This window comes from Lathamus discolor, chromosome 2 (assembly GCF_037157495.1).
Source record: "Lathamus discolor isolate bLatDis1 chromosome 2, bLatDis1.hap1, whole genome shotgun sequence".
Classification (NCBI taxonomy): Eukaryota; Metazoa; Chordata; class Aves; order Psittaciformes; family Psittacidae; genus Lathamus; species Lathamus discolor.
In genome coordinates this window covers 3,583,425-3,604,126 of record NC_088885.1, presented here as the reverse complement: position 1 = coordinate 3,604,126, position 20,702 = coordinate 3,583,425, and the positions used below count along the sequence as shown (strand labels likewise).

General features: G+C 43.6%; 1 protein-coding gene across 4 annotated transcripts in view; it reads left to right on the top strand.

Annotated features, from left to right (window-relative positions):
• The window catches only part of TRAK1 (trafficking kinesin protein 1), a 138,983-nt gene that overhangs the window by 55,506 nt on the left and 62,775 nt on the right, over positions 1-20,702 (top strand). For all 4 annotated transcript variants that reach the window (XM_065665491.1, XM_065665490.1, XM_065665488.1 and 1 more), the window contains exon 3: positions 15,707-15,901. The gene's annotated coding sequence lies outside the window, so the exon portion shown is untranslated. The remainder of the gene's footprint in view (positions 1-15,706; positions 15,902-20,702) is intronic.

Here is a 20,702-nt window from a genome sequence, read left to right as displayed (position 1 = left end):
CCAGAATTGTCTGTAGGTCAGAGAACCAGTTCATGGTGACAGTCAACAGATATTTTTGCAGTACGCCTTAACTTAGCTCAGCCCAGCTGCTGCGTAGTTGCTGAGGGTTGAGATCCTGAAAAACAAACAGAAAGAAGGGGAGAGATGCTCTGCAAGTCCATTGTGATTCCCTTGAGGCAACAAGCAGCAGGATTAACACTGAAGTCCCTTTCAGTTAGGTGTGCTTCTACATAAAATAATTGTTTTATGACCAGAAACTTACTCCTTCTCCCTTGTATTCAGGGGTTTAGAGCTCTTTAACTGGTTAGTTTGTAAACAGGTCACTCTCTTGATTGTCATGTAGGTATTTGCTTGGTGGGGAGACTAGAAACTCTACATATTACATAGATGCATTCCTGGCAGCATAAGTCTGTTTTCCAGGCCCCTTGGAGAAGGACCTTTCTTGCAAGTTGTTCTATGGGTTCTGCCCTGTCTCCCCTCCTCTGTTAATAGGAAAACATTAACTTCATGTTTTCCTGTTTCTAAATAGAAGGCCAGACATCCAGCTTCTTTCAGGAATCAAGATGCTTTCTTGATGCCGGTTCCTTGAAAGGCAAGATAAGCTCTTCCTTTCTGAATTTTTAAAAGTAGCTTCTGTTAAATGGAGGTCAGTGCATGTCTTCCTACCTCACACTTTTTCAAGCCTGATGTAGCTTCTGCATGTTCTTCTTTTTGGTTGTCAGCCAAGTGTGGTTTACTGATTGAGCCTGTAATGCATTTTGATGGATCAGCTGTTCTGCAGTAGCAGATTTCTACTGTTCGTGACCTGGAGACTGGATAAGACTTGCACTAGAAATAGCGGTGGGTGTTTTGGTTGGTTAGTTCTGGGATTTTGGGGTTTTTTTTTATGTTATGAATTGATTTTTATGAGTTTCAGATCTTTTGCTGTGCTTTCTAAAGGTGTCAAAGGGCATAGAATGGGAGTTAGGATTTGGTCTTGTACGTAATCTGTATAATCTCTGCTTTGTCAGTAGTACATGCTAGTATGCAGCCTATACCCATGAAACAAGCAGAAAGAAATACTTCTGGAGGGATAAGGATTTTTAGAGGCTTTAACACGAAGATTTTCTGTAGGTCTGACCTACAGGTTAGTAGTATTTACACTTTTAAACTGTTTAGAGGGAAATAAATGCTCATACCAGGTCTGCATGTACTGGAATTCTTCTGATGCCAAGACTTGACTCATCCTAGAGCAGGCATGTTCGAATTCAGCAATAGGGATAATCTAGTTTCTTTGAAGGCTAACAACTAAAGCCTCTTGTACAGGTCATCTGCAAAAACTCCTGCAAATAAAGGCTTAAACGCGGTGAAGAAAAACCTAGGAAACTGAGCCAACGGTGCTGTTTTGTGGGGATGCTTTCTGACACACAACGAGCTGGTGGTAATGGGAGTTGACTGAAGCCTAAGAACAAACTAGGATTTATGAAGGGACTCTTCATCAGGGACTGCAGTGGTACCACAAGGGGGTGATGGGTTTAAACTGAAACAGGAAGTTGTATATATAAAGAAAGAAGTTCTTCCCTGTGAGGGTGCCCAGAGAAGCTGGGGCTGCCCCATCCCTGGCAGTGCTCAAGGCCAGGGTTGGACACAGGGGCTTGGAGCAACCTGCTCCAGTGGAAGGTGCCCCTGCCCGTGGCAGGGGGTTAGAACTGGATGAGCTTTAAGGTCTCTTCCAACCCAAACCAGTCTGGGATTCCATGTGGCACATTTCGCTATTGAACTTTCCAAGAAGGCCACCAATGCTCAAGGAATTTTCAGTTCTTGATGCTTGTTTCCCCCCTCCCTCCCCTCCATCCCTGGCCCGCTGCCATTGCTGGCAGTAGAGAGGCACTTTGGCACTGTCAGCACCACGATCTTTTCTGTCTGGAATCTAAGAGCAGCAGTAACGTAGCTGAAGGTGCATTGTGCATTCTGATTGTGCTAAGCATGTTTTCGTGGATACAGGGTTGGCTTAAACATTTCCTGTCCCCAAACCACCTCAGAATGTGCTTGTGCAGATTTCTGTGGGAGTGCAACTTGGAGGTATTTTAGGCAACTGGTCTGGATAGAATCCCTGTTCCGTTTTGGTGGCAAAGGGGAGATGAGGGTAACTTTCTAAGCTAGGTCACACCTCAGATCTCTTGTACTGTGTGGTCTAAAAGCAGTTACATTGGCATAACCCAGGGAATGAGCACCGCAGGGGTGCACCTATGTGACAAAAAACAGTGGAGAGTTTCCTTAAGCCAGTGTTATCTCTGAGTGCTGATACAGCAACCTAAAAGACAACTTCTTTCCCAGTCAGTCTGATGGTAAAGTGGTTTGAAACACATAGTTGCTAAACTGAAGTGTTCCATGAGGACAAGCTCTGAATCTCTGCTAAACTGAGCATACAAGGGCAAACGAATAGCGCAACTGATCCATTTTAAAAGTTGTGAACATTTTGAGAGTTATTATATGGAAAATAAGTGCTACCAGTGGATCATGTATTTTCTGAACAGTAGGAGTAGAACTACACCTGAAAAAGGATTCAGTAGCTGCTGTAGTAGGTTTTTTTGTTGTTGTTATTTCTTCATTTTGGTTTTTGTTAGGAAGATTTAAGAGAAAAGTTCAGTGTAGTCTGACTTAAGAGTTTCTGCTCTCAGGAGCTATCACTTGTGGCGCTCCTACAGGGAAGTGGGCAGAAGGACACTCGAGGCCCAAGGCTGATAGGCAGTGGGGCAGCACTGTATGCCATGGAAGTGACACTCTTCTACTACATGTGTGCAGCATCTATCTTCTCCTCGTTGTTTTTTCCTATGAGCTTTCCTTTTTCTTGCTGCTACCATTCCCTGGAGCATAAAGGCACGGATACGGATGTGGCACCATCTAGTGTTCCTTTTGCTAGGAAGAGAATCAAGGAGTGTGTGTCTGTCCTGTGGTTACAGTGCAGACCTGGATGATTCCAGTCAGGTGTTGATGGAAGTGGCAACTGAAGTTGGGGGCTTCCTTGTCTAACACCCCCACCCCACTTTTGGTAAAGCAGGAAGGGCTGCAGTCTTGACATGAAAAAGCAGAGTATCACTAAGTTGCTCAAGTCCTAGTTTAGTGAGTTACAAAAGCCTCTTAGTCCGATTGCCTTTCTTGTCCATCAGCTGCAGTCAGACAAATCCTGTCCTCCTAGGAATTGAGTGTACAGTGGGATGGAAGTCTGAAATACCACTGGAGTATAGTTTTACTCTTGTGATAGATGTCTGGCTGCCAGAGTGGTTTTGTGCTTGGGGTTTTTCTCTTTTCCTTTTTTGTTCCTCTTTAATATGCATAACAGTATCATTAGCCATCTTCATTAACTTCCAGTCTTCTTTCTCATGTCAGAAGACTGGCTATTTGCAGTGATTTTGGCATGATATACTTTGTAGTTCAAGAGCTAACTGCTTAGTATGCCATGCAGGCTTCCTTCATCCTTCTCTGAAAAAGCAGGAGATGAATGGGCTGTGATTTAAATTGCCCAGCCTCTTCATTGGTTTGTGTGATTTGTTTGTTCCTTATCCTAATTACTCTTTTGGAATGCATGTAGGGGTGTGCTCTCTGGCTGTAGGGGTGTGCTCTCTGGCTGTAGGGGTGTGCTCTCTGGCTGTAGGGGTGTGCTCTCTGGCTGTTCTGGGCAATTTCCTGAGGGTTCTTGGGAAATTCTTTGTGGTGATAACCTGTTCTGGGTCCTGGTGTTAATAGCACCAGTCAATTTTTTTAGTCTGGAGAAGGCTAAAAAGGAGGTTGTAGTGAGGGGGGTCGGTCTCTGCTCCCAAGGAACAAGGGACAGGACAAGAAGAACCGGCCTCAAGCTGCACCAGGGCAGGTTTAGATGGAGCTGAGGAACAATTCCTGCCCCAGAGGGTGCTCAGGCATTGGAACAGGCTGCCCAGGGCAGGGCTGCAGGCACCGGCCCTGCAAGTGTTCACACAGCGTGGAGACGAGGCCTCAGTGCCATGGGGCAGTGGTGGCCTTGGCAGTGCTGGGGAATGGTTGGACTGGGTGAGCTTGAAGGGCTTTTCCAATCAAGTTGATTCTATTGTTCTATTTTGCTCTCATCTGGGAGGCATCTCTGAGAAGAGTTGGTATTGTTTGAACTCGTAAGTAGTGTAACTTCTACCTTACTGCACTGACTGCAATGATGGATAGTCATAACATCTCAAGTCTCACACAATCTCCTGGCAACAAAGCCATGTGGGAGCAGAAAGTTTCCTCTGGATTTTCATCCTGCCTCTGTCCTTATTCAGGCATTAATTATGTTCTCAAATAGAATCATAGAATCCCAGAATCTGGGATTGAATCTGGTTTGTGTTGGAAAGGACCTTAAAGCTCATCCAGTTTCAACCCCTGCCACGGGCAGGGACCCCTTCCACTGGAGCAGGTTACTCCAAGCCCCTGTGTCCAACCTGGCCTTGAGCACTGCCAGGGATGGGGCAGCCACAGCTTCTCTGGGCACCCTGTGCCAGCGCCTCAGCACCCTCACAGGGAAGAGCTTCTGCCTAAGAGCTCATCTCAGTCTCCCCTCTACAGTTTAAAGCTGTTCTTCATTGTCCTGTTACTACAGGCCCTTAAAAAGAGAAACAGAAAAATATGAAACAGAGCTTCTGTTCTCTTCCACCAGGTATTTCCATTCTTCATGGCACAGTCAGCCGGTGTGGATGACTGACTGATCCTGTGGATAAACAGTGTAATTCTGAACATCTTTTTTGTAGTCACTTTGTTTTAAAAGGCATGCACCTGAGCACCTGCTCAGCCACTCTCAATAGTCTTTTCTCTACATAAGTACCCCCATCAAGCAGGACTGTTGTACTAGGGATATCTTTTAGTATCTGTTTAGCTCTGCACCCTGTCTGTGACTTTGTCACCTTTCTAAATCTGCTGAGTGTGTTACCATGGAAATTCATGGCTTTGACTGGTTGTGTGCAGTGGTACTTAGTCCAATCTTCCACTGGTTTCTGGTAGTGTTTGTCTTGGTGGATAACGGTTCTTCATTCCCTTTTGATTTCTTCTTCCTGACTCTGAAGAACCTCCATAGTTTTCATACCCCAGCCTGCTCTTCTTCCACCTTTTTTAGTCTGTCCTTTAAATAAAACCTTGAGAATGTGGGCTCTTACTTCAGTCCATTTACTTGGATATTGCTGTCACCAGTTTCATCCTGCAAGCTTGCTCTAGTTTTGGTCTCTTCTCCTTCCTCTTTCCTGCCACTTCTAGAAGTGCCTATTGCTCAATTCTGAGCACTCTTTCTTTCTCTAAAGCATGCAAAAAAATGCTTGTCCTGTTAACATGTGATAGATGGCTCCCTCAGCATGACTGCAGCTATTCTATGGACTTCAGTTCTGTCTAGCATACTCTAACAGAGTCATCTTATTCTCTATGCCTGCTGCATCATTGCCTCTGTTTGGATTCTCTGGCTGGCCTTTGGTGAATTCTCAGTCAACTTCACACAGCTTCCCCAACCTCCCCGCCCCGGCCCCAGCTTCCCATCAGTTGTTTTCCAGCTCTTAACCTTTGCCAATAACATAGTGGTTTTCCTTATTGCTCTCCCATGACAGGTTGTTGTGCTCTCTCTTAGTCTGTATCCCAGGCACAGTTTTTTTTTCTTTCAAGGGTTCTTTTTTTGTGTTTTGGTGGGGTTGGTTGGTTTGTTTCTTTCCCTCTCAAGCAGAATCCTGCTGCTACTGATGTGCTCCTTATTCAGCCCTCTTACTTATACTCCTCTTCTGGTATGCTATGTATGATGGGCACTAAGTGTTCATCATTTCTGAGTTTGTCCTTTGGAGGAAAAACTCCTCAAGGCAAGTGGTTGGTGGAATTTTTGAGGGTTTTGTTGTTTTTTGTTTTGTGGCATTCGTTTGATTATTGCTGTATTTAAATGTGTGAAAACACTTTTATTCCATAATTTGTCTTCATAACATGCTGAGTGCAGCTTTACTTTTCTTCCTCAAGGTCCATGTATTTGCCCATCATGGAGCAACACATTTTGCATTTCAAGTCAACATCTGTAAAGGACAAGCTCCACAAGAATGAATATGGTTTGCTTTGATTCTAAAGCTGCATTGACAGCCATTGTTTAGGGGCTGGCACACTCTGTAGCTGGGCTGAACAACAAGCAGAAGCAGGACAATTGCTTTTCAGGGTTTGCCGTGCTCAGTGTTTTATCACTGGGGTTTTGAGACATTCTCAGTCTGTCTTGGCAGCTGGAAGATCCTAATGGTTAATGGATGTGTTTATTCTTACTGCTGCTGAGCAGTGTGTTGCCAGCATGCCTCTGAGAAATGAATAGCTTTTGTTCTTGCTTTAAAACAATAGTCATAGTGGTGGAGTTTCCTTTTAGTTTCTGTTACATGTAAAAATAAAAGCACGAGTATTGCTGCATTTACATATAGGGAGACATATTTCCATATTGAAGCTAAGCTTACTTAAATTTATAGCATTGTGTACAGTAGGTAATTGAGTGCCTCTTATCTGTGTTACCTTTTATATCCCACAGGAAGGTGTGTGTAGGCTGAAATCAAAGCAGGAGACCTTAGCCTAATAAACAATGACATTCCAATGGAACTGCACTTTCCAGCAGTTTTATCTTTGTTAGCTTTGACATTCCCAACTTTATCCCAGTCTTTACTTGCTCTTTATGGGTAAGTCAAGTTTCTCCCAGCTTACTTATCCCGTGTATTTTTCAATTGCCAGATTTAAGTAGAATTTCCTACCAGGGAGGGTAACATGCTGAAGATACTGGTGCTCTGTGCACCCAAAAGTGCAGGTGGAGGCTGAGCCTCATGATGTAATCTATCTGGGAAGCCAACTCCATGGTGGCAGAACTGAAGGAACAACAGTTTTGTTTCCACTTCAGTCTGGTCGATGTAATGATTTTTCCTGCATAACAGGGTTCTTTTGGGTAGTATTGAATGATCTGATCCTTCACACCGGTTCTCCTTTGTAACAAAGGAAGAACTGTGATTATGTTCTGTGCAGCTTCCCCACCCTTGCCCAAATCCTTTGAAACTTCGGGGGAGAAGAGACTTTTTCTTTCCCAGCAATGAAGCTGAATTTGTTCAGGGGAAAGGAAATGGGAGTGAGAAGAAAAGCAAACTCTTAATCTTCTTCCTTCCTATTCCTATTCCTGCTCTTAAAAGTGCATGTTTGAATCAGTCAATATATCAAGAGGCAGACAACTGACATGACACCTGGTATTGCATAGAGAATACAGTGAAAATCCCTGTTCAGGTGCTTTTTTTTCTTCTCCATGGGATGGACTTCTCATCCAGAATTCCTTTTCCATGATTCAGTGTGCCCACTTGGCCACCATAAATACAACCTGCCTTTCCATGGTATCCCACCTACAGAAGGTGGGAAATCCAGTTGAGATTTATGTGTGTAAGTGGGAAAGTGCGGTGGCAAGATTGAATTACAGGTCAGCTGAAGGCAGCCCAAAATGGACATACCCAAGGTTAGCATGGGGTCTTTCATTTTTCCATGGAAGACTGGATATTTATGCAGTATTTCCCATGTTTGAAGGCAGAAGAACCACTGCCGAACCTACTTTGGTTAAAGGTGTGTCAGGACTTGCAATTCCAAAATCACAGTGTGCCAATCCAGTTGCAGAAGCTGCCGTGGCTGTTTGAGGAATCTCAGTTTTAAAGGTATGATACAGCTTTCTTGTTGAAGAGCTTTCCTTCCAGCAGTTCAGCTTTACAGCCAGCAGCGAGACTTCCGGTGTGTAGGGTGCTAATGCACATCTTTCCCTTTGGGCAAGTCAGTGAGTTGGGAGGACTGAATTTTCTTTCTTAGAAGTGATTTTCTTTGCCCTAGAAGCTAATCACACATTACACATTAAGAACACATGTTCTGTGCGTGTGCAGTGCTAAGTAGCAGTAGTATTTGTAATACTTCAGTGTAATTAGCCACATTCTGGGCACCCTAGATCTGAAATCAAATAGGAATGTGTTGAGTTGTGGGGTTTTGCCTGTTACAGCTATGTGTGCTGAGTTATTGTTCAATAATGTTCAAGAAATTCTTGTAGTTCTGGGCTCCAGTTAGTACTTAATGCCTGTTCTGTGCGGGCCTACAGAGGTCAAACATAGATGAGGTCCTCAGTGCCATGGTTAGTGGTGGACTTGGCAGTGCTGGGGAACGGTTGGACTGGATGAGCTTAAAGGGCTTTTCCAACCCAGTTGATTCTGTGATTCCATGATCTACTGTAAACGCATTTAGGGGAAGACCATTTCTCTTGCTTCCATTCCTGGAATATGATTGTGGTCTGCTGAGAAAGGAGAATCCTAATGGAGTCACTGCCTCTTGGCTGGTTGTTGAACTCGATTAGGTGACTTTTCTTGGGAGGAGTTTCCAGAATTTTCTCAGCCCGATGGAATGGGATGATTTCTCACATTATGGAATTGCCTATTTCTTATAATTTTAAAAAATGGAGGAGATCCTGAATGCACTGAGAATTTTAAACAGGACGCTTCCTACTCAAATAGTAGAAAATGGAATGAATGCTCTTTCGTGTGGCAGTACATGTACTATAGAATTTTATGCCTTTGTACATACAGGGATACAGAACTTGACACATACTTACCTGATACTGCTTTCTGAGAAGGGATGCAGACTTTCAGACAGTGTTCCCTGTGCATATATGCATCACACGAAGCAAAATCAGCGCTCCAGATTCACTGATATTTAACGTGGAATAGCCTTGAGTTGATGAACTTTAATTTCTTGCGTTACATGTGGCTGGACTTTAGTCTCCAGCTGTAACTGCGTTGTGCAGAGAACCTTGCTTTATGTAACTTATTAGGGAGCCAGCACTGGAATTGACCGTTTTCAGGTACTGTGAGCTTTTCTTAAAGTCATTTACCATTTATTTTTGGCCATTTTCAAACATTTTCTTTTTGTTTTATTTTTTAGGTTTCTCTGGTTTAAACCTTAGACAGCAAAGTGTCAAGGGGAAGTTCAATATGTGTGTGGGAAATGGGACAAGACTTGAAAACCAGGGAGAGGAATAGGTGGCTCCATGAAGCAAAGTAGTAGGCTGCTTCATTCTTCCTGCTTTCTCCAGAGAGTTTCCTTGTTTCTCTCATCTGTTTTAGTCACTGTGCTCTTCCCCACTTCCTTTTCCTCAAAGGGTTGTGGTAAATTAAGATGTTTTAATTCTGCTGTGGGAAATGAAAGGATCTGCCCGAGAGTGACTACTGAGGCTTTGTTGGTTCGGTTTGTTGCTCAGGAAGGAGGGGACGTTTGGACTGCCCTTTGTGAGCATCAGCAGTGGAGTCTCCTGGAAGACGGTCAGGGAGGGGGCATGATACAACCTGATGCCCAAAGCTTGTGTTTGAACATTGCCAAGCAGCCCAGCACTTCCCCGTGGTCACACCTAGACTGTCATTGTGCTGCTGGATGCTCTGTTTCCACATGGTTCAGGGCAGGGTTGGGTTCATGGGAAACTGGTTTGCTCCTTTTACAGCAGTGAGCTGCAGAGAATTTATGTCATTTATGGCTTAGGGGTTGGGGTAATAAGGCACTTCTTACACGAGGTGGCAGTGTCTACTGCCCACAGGTCCCATAGGGACCTGAAGTCCTTTTCACCTTGAAAAGGGAGCTCTGCTTAAAAACAAACCAGTAAACCCATAAAGATTGAGCATGGTTTGGACTAGAATTCAGACAGGACAAAACTGTTTTATGTTCTGTGCAATGTCTGTACTGATAAGCTCTGTTGTACTGTGTTTCTAAGAACTCCTGCAGATAGCAGGCTTGGAGATTCGTAACGTTTGCTTTGTCTGTGTTTTGTGTATGGTTTGGTTTCCTTGGTTTGTCATGTTGTCATGTCTGTGTCTGTCCATGTGTGTAATGTGTCCCATGCTCCCCCTTGTTCCTTCTCTTTGTTTTAGGCTCTTCTCTTTGAATTTATCACTGTGTTTTATGTGAAGTTGATGCGGTAATTGAGGAAGTGCTGCTTCTCCATCTGTCAAGCTAGGTTTCATTTCTACAGTAAGATTTAGTCATAGCCCTAAAAAGATGAAACCCCAAAGCCTGGTAGGGAATGGAGTTTGACAGGTAAGCTGCTCTGGGTGACCCTGTTGTTTGGAATGAGATCTTCAGATCTGTTTGCCTGTGGTTCATGTTGAACTAAGCTTGAGCTGAAGTTCATTCAGCTGAGGTTGAACTGCTTTGTCATGACGTGCTGGCATAATTCCACCCATCCAGACAACATTGACACCTAAATATATATCTAACACTGTATGAGAAGTGACCTAATGTATTGCGTGGCTGTGTGAGTGCAGGATGAGAATGGCAGTGGGTGATAACACCCTGCTCAGCACCTTACGATGTGTGATGTTATGTACACACAGGGGCAGTAGCAGTCCTTGAAGTGCTGTAAACCTTCCACAGAGTCAGCTCCTATTGTTTTAGACTTCTCACTACACTTTGTTTGATCAGCTCCTTGCTCACTTGTCAGCAGAGAAGGGCTGTAAGCGTGCATGTGGAAATACCCAAATGTTCCCTTGGCCTCATGTGGTTGTCCTAAAATTATGCCTCTTCCTCCCTGCCCAAAAAATAAAAGTAGAGTAAAATACCCACCCTCACTTCAGTCACTACACTGAGAAGTCATAGAATCATAGAACAGTTAGGGTTGGAAAGGACCTCAAGATCATCCAGTTCCAACTCCCCTGCCATGGGCAGGGACACCTCACACTAAACCATCCCACACAAGGCTTCATCCAACCTGGCCTTGAACACTGCCAGGGATGGAGCACTCACAGCCTCCCTGGGCAACCCATTCCAGTGCCTCACCACCCTAACAAGAAAGAATTTCCGCCTTATATCCAATCTAACCTTCCCCTGTCATCTTACCGTATTTAGGGCATTTTGTATGAACAGAGATGTTGGCTAGAGGACAGGGGAACTGATGAAATACTCAAGGGTATCCAGAGCAGCAAGAATAAAAATTCCTCCTAGGAAATGCAAGCAAGCTCAAACAACCAGTGCGACTTTAGTGGCTGTCTTAAGTTGGGAGAGAGGTGGTAGAGTGGTTTAAGGTGCTCAGAGAAAGGCAAATACAGCAGTCAAATGCCAATGTATCAAAAGACACGGACAAGCTAATAAGTGATCCAGGAGAATCAAAAATGCAAAGACAGCTCAGCTGGAGTGTTCTGCCCAGGTTTGCATCTTCTGTGTTAAAGAAGGGATTAGAAACTGAAGCAACAAAATCATCAGCACAGATGTCTTTCAAAGAACTTGGTTTAATCTCATTTACAAAACAGAGAGAGAGGCTGAGGAGGACTAACGTCAAACACTCCTGCAGAGCAACTGCCTTATTTCCTGAGGAACAGGGCATGGAGACCTATTTTGCCCCAAAATAGGTGAGATGGGATGTTCATGCATGTGCCGCATTTAAGCTAAGAGGAGAGCAAAGCAGTGGCACGTGTTACTTGCAAAAAATAAGGCAGAAAAGAATGAACAGATTTTCTTAGTTTATATGTAATCATTTCTGTGTAGTGCTGAAAGCTGCAGAGTGCAGAGCTCTGCAATTTGCAAGAGCTTTAGCAAATCTTTCTTCTCCTTCCTTTCAAAAGCAGGACCTGGAATGACCAACATTTTAGGAAGAATCATGAGTTCGTCATTCCTTTCGCTGTTTAATTTGGTTGCCGTTTGCTTGTAGAAGTTTCTGTGTCCGAGGATGCCCAGAAAACTGCAAGTTTAAAATGGTTTAGACTACAAACCTCAAAATCTGTAATGGAGCACCTTACAAGGACATGGTTCAACAGTATGCCGTTGTGTTATTTTTATTAATGATGAGTGATTGTCTTAAGCTTTTAAGGTTAATAAGATGGAGGTATCGCCTCATGAAGGACAAAAGTAAGTGCAATAGTTTCGTCTGTTGGACATCAGTTAACTTAATCATAAAACACAGATGATGTCCTAGGAATTCTTAGTAGAGAATTTAATCGACTTGAGTATCTTTACAATTTTAATCAGAAATAGTGTTTGGAATGTACAGAATTACCTATTTATTATTTATTATAGCTATTATTTATTTTTATTAGAAATAAAAAGTGTTGGGAAGCACAGTCAGGGTCTTCTCTACAGTATAACTGGTGTTTCAGGATGTGGGATGGCTTTAGTCTGAGTACCTTTTCATAACAAGTGCCTGCATCAGAAAAGTGAAGGGGAAGGCAATGTAATTGTAGCACTGAGAACATTGCTGTGATTTAAAGGGTGAACCAACGTTTAGTCATACAGAAGTGTAATTACAGAGGCCTGTTTTTCTCAGTAGGCAATTACATCAGAGCCTGCTCCCATTTCCTGCTGTATACAGGGGCTTAAATTGCAATAGTAGTTAATGACAATAGCATCATGAGAAGTTGCCTTTCCAGCTACTCATTAATATCTTTTCCAGTTGTTTAGACCTTCTGAATTGCTTAGAAACTCAGGATTTGTTATATGGTAGAGTAGAAGAATTGGCTAAGTTGACTTGTATTCCACAATAAATCTTATTTCTTTACTGGCTGTCCTTCATGTTTGAGTGGATTTCTTTTCCACAATAAACTGTAGGGCTTTCTTTTGTGTGTGTGCATGTGTGGGGTTTTTGTCCTCCTCAAATTTTGTTGGTAACTTCTTTTGCATTCCATTTTTTTGCTACTTTTTATGATCCAGCAAACCAGATTACTTCTCTTTATAGAATTATTTGCCTGAAATGTTCTCTTTTCATCTATAAAGTCAGTCCATTTCGTTTAAAATACTAATTAAAAGCAGAAAGACACTAAAGTTTTGAATTTTCCAGCCATTTTTATTCCTTGTTCCCAAGAAGACCACCTCAGCCAGACTGTGTAGACTTTTCACAAGAGGGGAACTAACATTTCAGCCAGAGAATCCCCAACCACAAACCAACCCCAACAAAATCTCCCACCCAATATTCTTGACAGTGAAAGCAGTTGGGTATTCCAAAGATAGATAAACCCCCTTTATGTCTATGCTTGTACACACAAATGTCTTTGTGTGTTTAGTTGATGTCACACTGGCTGTTACATGATGAGCTGGCTTTCCTGAACTAGGGTGGATGTTGCAAGCAGTTAAAGAGGTAGCCAGGGAGGAGGAAACGGTTGTCTTTACAGGTTAGCTGTCAGCTTTCGGAATGTAGGAGACGGGTCCTGATTCTCTGTGTAAGTCAGTAGTCCTCTGAGAGGGCTGCAAGGACTTCTTCAAGTGATGCGTGCAGGCTGACTTTCACAGTGCATGAAGCTCCATAAAAATAGCCTTGCTGCACATCTGGGTACCTAATCCTACCAACTTTTGCACATCCACTTCTGCAGTGAGGTTCAGGGAACGTTTTCATATCACAGAACGGTTGGGCTTGAAAGGGCCCTCTGGAGATCATCAGGTCCAACCCTCCTGCCAAGGCAGGACCACCCAGAGCAGGTCACACAGGAATGTGTCCAGGCGGGTTTCCAGAGAGGGAGACTCCACACACCCCTGTGCAGCCTGTTCAGTGCTCTGACACCCTCAGTGTAAAGAAGTTCTTCCTCATGCTGAGGTGAGACTTGGTGTGTGTCAGTTTATGGCCATTGCTCCTCATCCTGTCTCTGGGCACCACTGGAAAGGGTCTGGCACCATCCTCCTGGTGTACCTGCCTTTGAGATACTGATCTGCATTGATGAGATCCCCTCTCAGTCTGCTCTTCTCCAGACTATGTACAACAGTTAGCAGAGCAGCCTGGGTGAAAGCAGAGAATACCTGCTGATAGCTAATGGCAGACTCCTTGAACCATAAAGTATAATGCAACTTCCCTAAGTGGATTTTGGTTTTCATCAAGAGCATCTTCAAAGGATATAGGCAGGAGATTAACAGTATGAGTTCATCTTTGTACCCTCTGCCCTATTGTCTGATAGAATAGTAACATTCTGGATGTCTAGTGCTCAGGATGGTTTTCGTGACAGTGCAGTTTCTGGATTAGAAAGATAAAAACATCAGGTAATGGATGGTCTATAGAAATGTGTTACTTCCCCATTTCCCTCCTTTCTGTCCCCTGACAGAGGTAAGTTCTACCAGCTTGCAGTGGAATTGCAGGTCTGCATCAGTCCTGCAATAATGAGTTTCTTTCTTACGAAAGTAAGTGTCTTTTGTCAGGGAGCACAAGAGCAGGGCTGCATTACACCCTGCCAACAGCCGAGTGTGACCACAGGATGGGAAGGGCAGGATCCTTGTTGCCAGAGCCCAGGCGCTTTATTCCTGAACAAGGCAAGGGTAGGGGTAAAAAATACTCTCCAGTGGTCATGAGGCGGATTCCAGGAACTGAATGGGTTTGCAGTCAATCCAGGAAGCCCAGACAATGAGTCATTATCATCAGTGGACAGACCTATCCTACATCACTGCACAGGGCGGGACCAGGGGGTTTGGGTTGAAGTGGCCCTGCTGGGTGCTGGCTGGGGTCCAGTTACGGAACTGGTTGAAGATGGAGTTGCATTTCACAGCATGTGAGCAGCCTTCCTTAGTGCTTGCTGTTGCAAAGGAAGCTTAGACAGCTATTTCCTGTTTGTGGATAGGTGGTATGGGGGGGCACTTTTGGTGTTCTTTTCTTATTGTGCTACCATGGAAATGAGCAGACCGATGCACTAAGTATTTATGGAAAACATACCATGGGTTGCTGTCTCTTAATAATGATTTAGCAAGACATTGTAGTTAATTTTTTATTATAATTAAATGTATGTATTTAAATTCTCATGCCTGGTTTGGGTATTCACACACAAAAATCTTAATTGTAAAATAATATAGGTTGGAAGGTACCTCTGGAGCTCATCTGTTTGGATTTCTGCTCAGAGCAGATCTTCTTAAAGTGAGTGCTCATGGCCTTGTTTAGTGGAGTTGTCAATCCTTCTAGAGATGGCAGATTTCCTGCTCTCTCTGTGCACTTGTTACCATGTTTAACCATCTTCACGGTAAAGAAAAGGGGTGGATTTGGGTTTTTTCTGCATTGGAATTTTCAGTTAAAATTTGGCAGCTGCTTCTTATCCTACATTTAAATCTTCCATTTTAATTGTGCCATGATGACTGTCAGAATCCATTTTTAAAACTGGGTGTAAACTCAGTACACATGTGACCCTGAAGGACTGACAGCACAGTGCGCAGGTTGAGATAGCATCAAAAGGTGCCTTAAAATTCTTGCAGCCAGCTTTGCCAGTGCATTTCAGGTGTGAACTGTGATGCTGTTCCGCTTGCAGTCCTGGATTTCTTGAGAAAACTGTGCCAGCAGCAAAGCAAAAGCTCAGCTGTGGTCAAAGGCCACGTTAAGGAAATACGTAATGCTTGGAAGCTGAAAAGAATCTGTCAAGTAGAACATCAAAAAGATAAACTCGTATATGCTCTAGTACTTTTTCCATGCCCTTGTCTTGGTCGATGTTCACTTGTTCTCTGTTTCACCCAACTCCCACTTCGTTCTTCAATAAATGAGTCCTTGCTTCCAGAGGTTGTATTTTACTCTTTTTTTTGCCCCTAAGAGCATGCCCTTGTGTTTTCTGCTAGTAAATACGCTATTTGGGGATAAATTCTGCTAGTCGTATCTTCTAAAGTGATTAAGGTCTAGCTGTTCTTTACATGCGGAAAAAAATGATATCAATCAAACTGGCATCTTTGCTAGCTTGTATAGTACTCACTTGAAAGCAACTAACAGAGACTGTCCTCTTTTTCTTACCAGATGTGTGCAATAGTACCAATCTTCCTGAAGTTGAGATCATCAGTCTACTGGAAGAGCAGCTGCCTCATTACAAGCTAAGAGCAGATACAATCTATGGTTATGACCACGACGACTGGCTTCATACACCTCTCATTTCCCCTGATGTGAATATTGACTTAACAACTGAGCAAATAGAAGAGACCTTGAAATACTTCCGTAAGTCAAAAATTCGCAAATGGTACTGAATAAAAGTGCTATTTCTGTCAGCTTCTCTGAAGCCTTTGTGCGATTCTGTGACAACTGTGGGAAGCAAGAGATCTGTTTGTGATTTGCTGCTTTGGTCTTCAAGCAATTTGGTGGTCTTTGTGGTAGATAGAAAACAAAGGAAACATTTAATGAAGGGCAGCAGTTGCACTTGTAATTTGTGCATGCACTTCATGTTATCAAATACTGGTGAAACTGAAATACATTTTGCTTGTGATCTCTCTGGCAAGAAAGAGAGATTTCTGTATCTATTCAACACAGAAAGCTTAGACCTGTTTCCATGTTTGCTTTCTTTGAACATGTTCTCTGCCACATTGCACTGTTGTCTGATGGCGCCGTGTGCCAGCATCACAGCATGACATCAAACAATTTTCTGCAGCTTAGGCTTCTAGAGAAGACTTGTGAAGAAACAAACTGAACATTTGGGTTGATTTGGTTTGTCCCTTTCTTTTGTTCATATTCACACTATTGGACAAAAAAAGTACCTTTTTGTGCCTGGAGGGAAAGTTTGTAGAGTTGTGACCACCTTGGTTTTTCATTCTTTTGTTTGAGCTTGTAGGTGAATAGTGAACGGATTCACATCTCTCTTTGGATTCTTCCACTGTGGATATTGACTTAGCTGTGCAATTAGAGATGATTGATCATCTGGTTGCTGATTTAGCAAGTAGTTTGTGATTAAATTAGTCTTTGTCCCCTCTCCCCCCAACCACCCCAAATGGTTTCATGTGAAGGTGCAGTTTTGTTGCTCCTCTGGATGCATTGCATGTTAAAATAGTCTGCAGAGCATCAAACCAGTAGGTTATATGCTAAAGCTACAGTAGGCAGACTATACATAGATTATAGTAGTAGATAGATTTAAGTAGACTTAGTTGAGGCACTGTGGAGCTCCAAAGGGATGAGTTTCAAGACTCATCACAAATCTTTGCAAAGATTGCTTCATTGTATTTTGGAGCACCTGAACAATTCATTTTGTAAGGAGCAAGGCTAGTAAAGAAAAGCGTTAAGAATATGAAGAACTGAGTTTCTGACTTTAGTGTTTCAACAGAAGGCCTGAAGTATTTTAGTAGATAGTGCAGAGTGCATATATAAACTAAACTAGTGTGTGTGGGGGAGAGAGGCAAGTTGATTTATGGAATCAGTTGTACTACAACTCCTTGTGTCAGTCCATTAGTGCTGTTACAATGGTGGCAGAAGTTGGCTTAAAGAAATGCTTCCAAATGTCAGGTTTCCAAAGTCATTAGTAACAGGATTAGTCCTGTCTTGTAAATAAGATTGTCTATGCAGGTGAACTGTTTCAATAACAACAGGAACATGTTATGCTAGTGGAACAAGGGGTTCAAAATCCATGTGGGAGCATCCTGACTCTCCCACGAGATGCTGGTGAGGCATGTCACATGCAATGGTGCATGCCTGTTGGGATGGATACAGAATGAAGTTACGTACAACAGAGTGAGATAGCAGTAGCTGCCTGGAACTATGAGTACTTTAACGATTTTATCCAGCTTTTACCTTACAGACATAGTGACTGCAACCTTGCCATATTGCTTGATTGAAGGTTTCATCTAGTCAGCTGGCTTGAATGGAAAAATTTTGTGTGTAATTTCTGCCACAGCATATGTTTTCTGCTTTTATTGGGAAATAACTGCTTGAAGAAGAGGAACTGAGGAGAGCTTCTATAAGGAAAAGTTAATTCCTTACTACATACATGCAGACACTTGTGTATAGATAGTTTTAGAAGTTTAAGCAAATTTGGATTGAGCCTTAGACTGATATATGGGAAACTGAGATCTCTGACTTTACCCTTGTTCAGTTACTGTGAACAAGTCATATAATGCATATATACATGCAATCTAGACATTCCAGGCCAGGCTGGATGTGATTCTGGGCAACCTGACCTAGTTGAAAATGTCCCTGCTCATTGCAGGGGGTTGGACTGAATGAGCTTTGAAAGGTTCCTTCCAACCAAATCACCCTACAATTCTGTGAGGTGTAAGGTCATAAAACTTTGTCACGGTTGGAAATGATGGCATTGATTGTAAACTTTGGTTTATAGAAAAATGAATTATCAAAGTAAGAGTACTATTTTAAGTAAGTTGTCAGACTTGTGACTTGTGCCATTGCCACTTGGCAAAGTGATTTTCATGGTGTGGCTGCTTGCACAATGATTCATGTTGGGTGCTGCAGTTAAGCTACTCCTGTACCTGTTTAGTTTGTGCCTTGACACCAGGGTAAGCAAATACTGTAACTTGTCTCTTGGAAAGCTCTAGGATTCACACATTTATGCTATGTTCAAGTCAGTATCTGTGGTTTAAGAATTCTGTGGATGTAGTGAAGCTTTATAAGTAATAACAGTGAAATTTCAGAATCAAAATTTTCTTTAGCCAAAGGAAGAATTCATCAATTTTGCTGCAATACAAAAGGAATCCTTTTGTCAGAATTAAAGTGCACTACACATACACATTGTTGTTGTATCTTCTTCAAGCTTTTAGAGATACTCAAAGATAATTGGAATTGGTACTTGAACTTGAGGTAGTGCAGGATATTTTTAGGTGTAGAATGAAGTCTGGTTGTGAATGGTACCTGGTGTTCTAGTCTCCATCAGCTTTGAAGCCAGGATGTAACATGAATAGTTAAGTCTATCAGACTGGCTTGTCAATAGGGAACTTGGGCATACCTATTTGTGCTTTTTAGTCTCTGAATAATACATTTATCATAGAACAGTTAGGGTTGGAAAGGACCTCAAGATCATCCAGTTCCAACCCCCTGCCATGGGCAGGGACACCTCACACTAAACTGTGTCACCCAAGGCTCTGTCCAACCTGGCCTTGGACACTGCCAGGGATGGGGCATTCACAGCTTCTCTGGGCAACCCATTCCAGTGCCTCACCACCCTTACAGTAAAAAGCTTCTTCCTTATATCTAACCTGAACTTCCCCTGTTTAAGTTTTAACCCATTACCCCTTGTCCTGTCGCTACAGTCCCTGATGAAGAGTCCCTCCCCAGCATCCCTATAGGCCCCCTTCAGGTACTGGAAGGCTGCTCTGAGGTCTCCACGCAGCTTCTCTTCTCCAGGCTGAACAGCCCCAACTTCCTCAGCCTGTCTTCATACGGGAGGTGCTCCAGTCCCTGATCATCCTCGTGGCCTCCTCTGGACTTGTTCCAGCAGTTCCATGTCCTTTTTATGTTGAGGACACCAGAACTGCACACAATAATCCAAGTGAGATCTCACAAGAGCAGAGTAGAGGGGCAGGATCACCTCCTTCAACCTGCAATTATATCATTATATTTAATGAGAGTTCCTGTGTTTGTTTGGGTAGATCCAGGTGTCTCCAAAGACAGTTATCTGTGAAAGAATCCACATCACTTGTAGTGACAGTGTTCTGTACTTTGAGTTCATCTGCATTTGCATTTGCATTTGCTCCCAGGAGAGAATCCATGAGAAATGTTACTTCCAGGAGTGAGCCAACATCTAAGCAACTGGCAGGTGTATTGCTGTCCTCGAAAGCGGCAGCACTAAAATGAGTTTTCTGAAGAGCTGGTAGGTGTTTGGAGTGGTGTGTTTTGAAGCTGTAGAAGGGTACAGATGCATTTTCATTCTATTAAAAAAGTAGGTAAGCAGCAACTGGGATGGGGGCTAGAAGAAGCTCTAGTGGCTTCTGAGGAGCTGTGAGCTGCTCCTCATCCAAGGGTGCTTAGAGTCTTTGATGTAGCTGCTGCTGGTTAGGGATGGTCAAACACCTTTGTAGCTGGTGTTGGGAGAGCTCTATGTAACAGCCAGGTGTGGAGCACAGCTCCCAGAGACAATCAACAGATGCAGCAGTTTGTGTGGAAGGTGCAAAGAAGGGGTCCTCATCTGAGTTCAGAACAGCCTAGATCTCCAGATATGGTGGTGATGTGCTACAGGGTCCAATCCCCAGGTTTTGGGTCACCTGTCCCTGACAGGGCAGACACCTTAACCCAGGCAGAGCTTCAGATGGTGGATGCACCTTCTAGTGGAAGGTGTTCTTGCCCATGGCAGGGGCTTGGAAGTGCCGGAGCTTCAAGGTCCGTTTCAACCCAAAGCAGTCTGGGATTCTGTGGTAAGTGCCAGGCTGCTGGGGAGTGCCTAGGGCCTCTCACTGAGCCTTTGTGCTGGAGCTGTGCTGCTGTTGAAGAGCTGTCACCGAGTGCAGAAGTGAAAAGAGGAAGTCAGCAGGCTGCACAGCATCAGGGAGTATGAGATGCACAGGCAGGATCCGGGAGGAGTGGCTGGAACATCAGAGGATTGTGCTCCCATTCAGTGGGACCTTGACAGGCTGGAGACATGAGAAAGAAGAGCCTTGTGCAGTTCAACAGGGGGAAGTGCAAAGTCCTGCATCTGGGGAGGAACAAGCCCATGTACCAGTATATGCTGGGGTCTGACCAGCTGGAAGGCAGCCTTGCAAAAAAGGACCTGGGGGGGGTTCCTGGGCGAAAGCAAGCTGAACATGAACCAGAAATGTGCCCCTGCTGCAAAAAAGGCTAATGGTATCCTGGGCTGGGTTAGGAGGAGCATTGCCAGCAGGTCGAGGGAGGTTGATCTTTCCTCTGTACTCGACACCAGTTGGGCCACACCTGGAGTGCTGGGTCCAGTTCTGGTCTCCCTGATTCTGTATTCCATTCTGTGTAGTGCAACCTGCATTTCTTTCTTGGGAAGCTGCAGAGATGACTGTCAGTGGGTTTTTCCGTGTTAGAAAATTAGGTCATAAGCATGCTACTGTAATGGTTTTGTCTG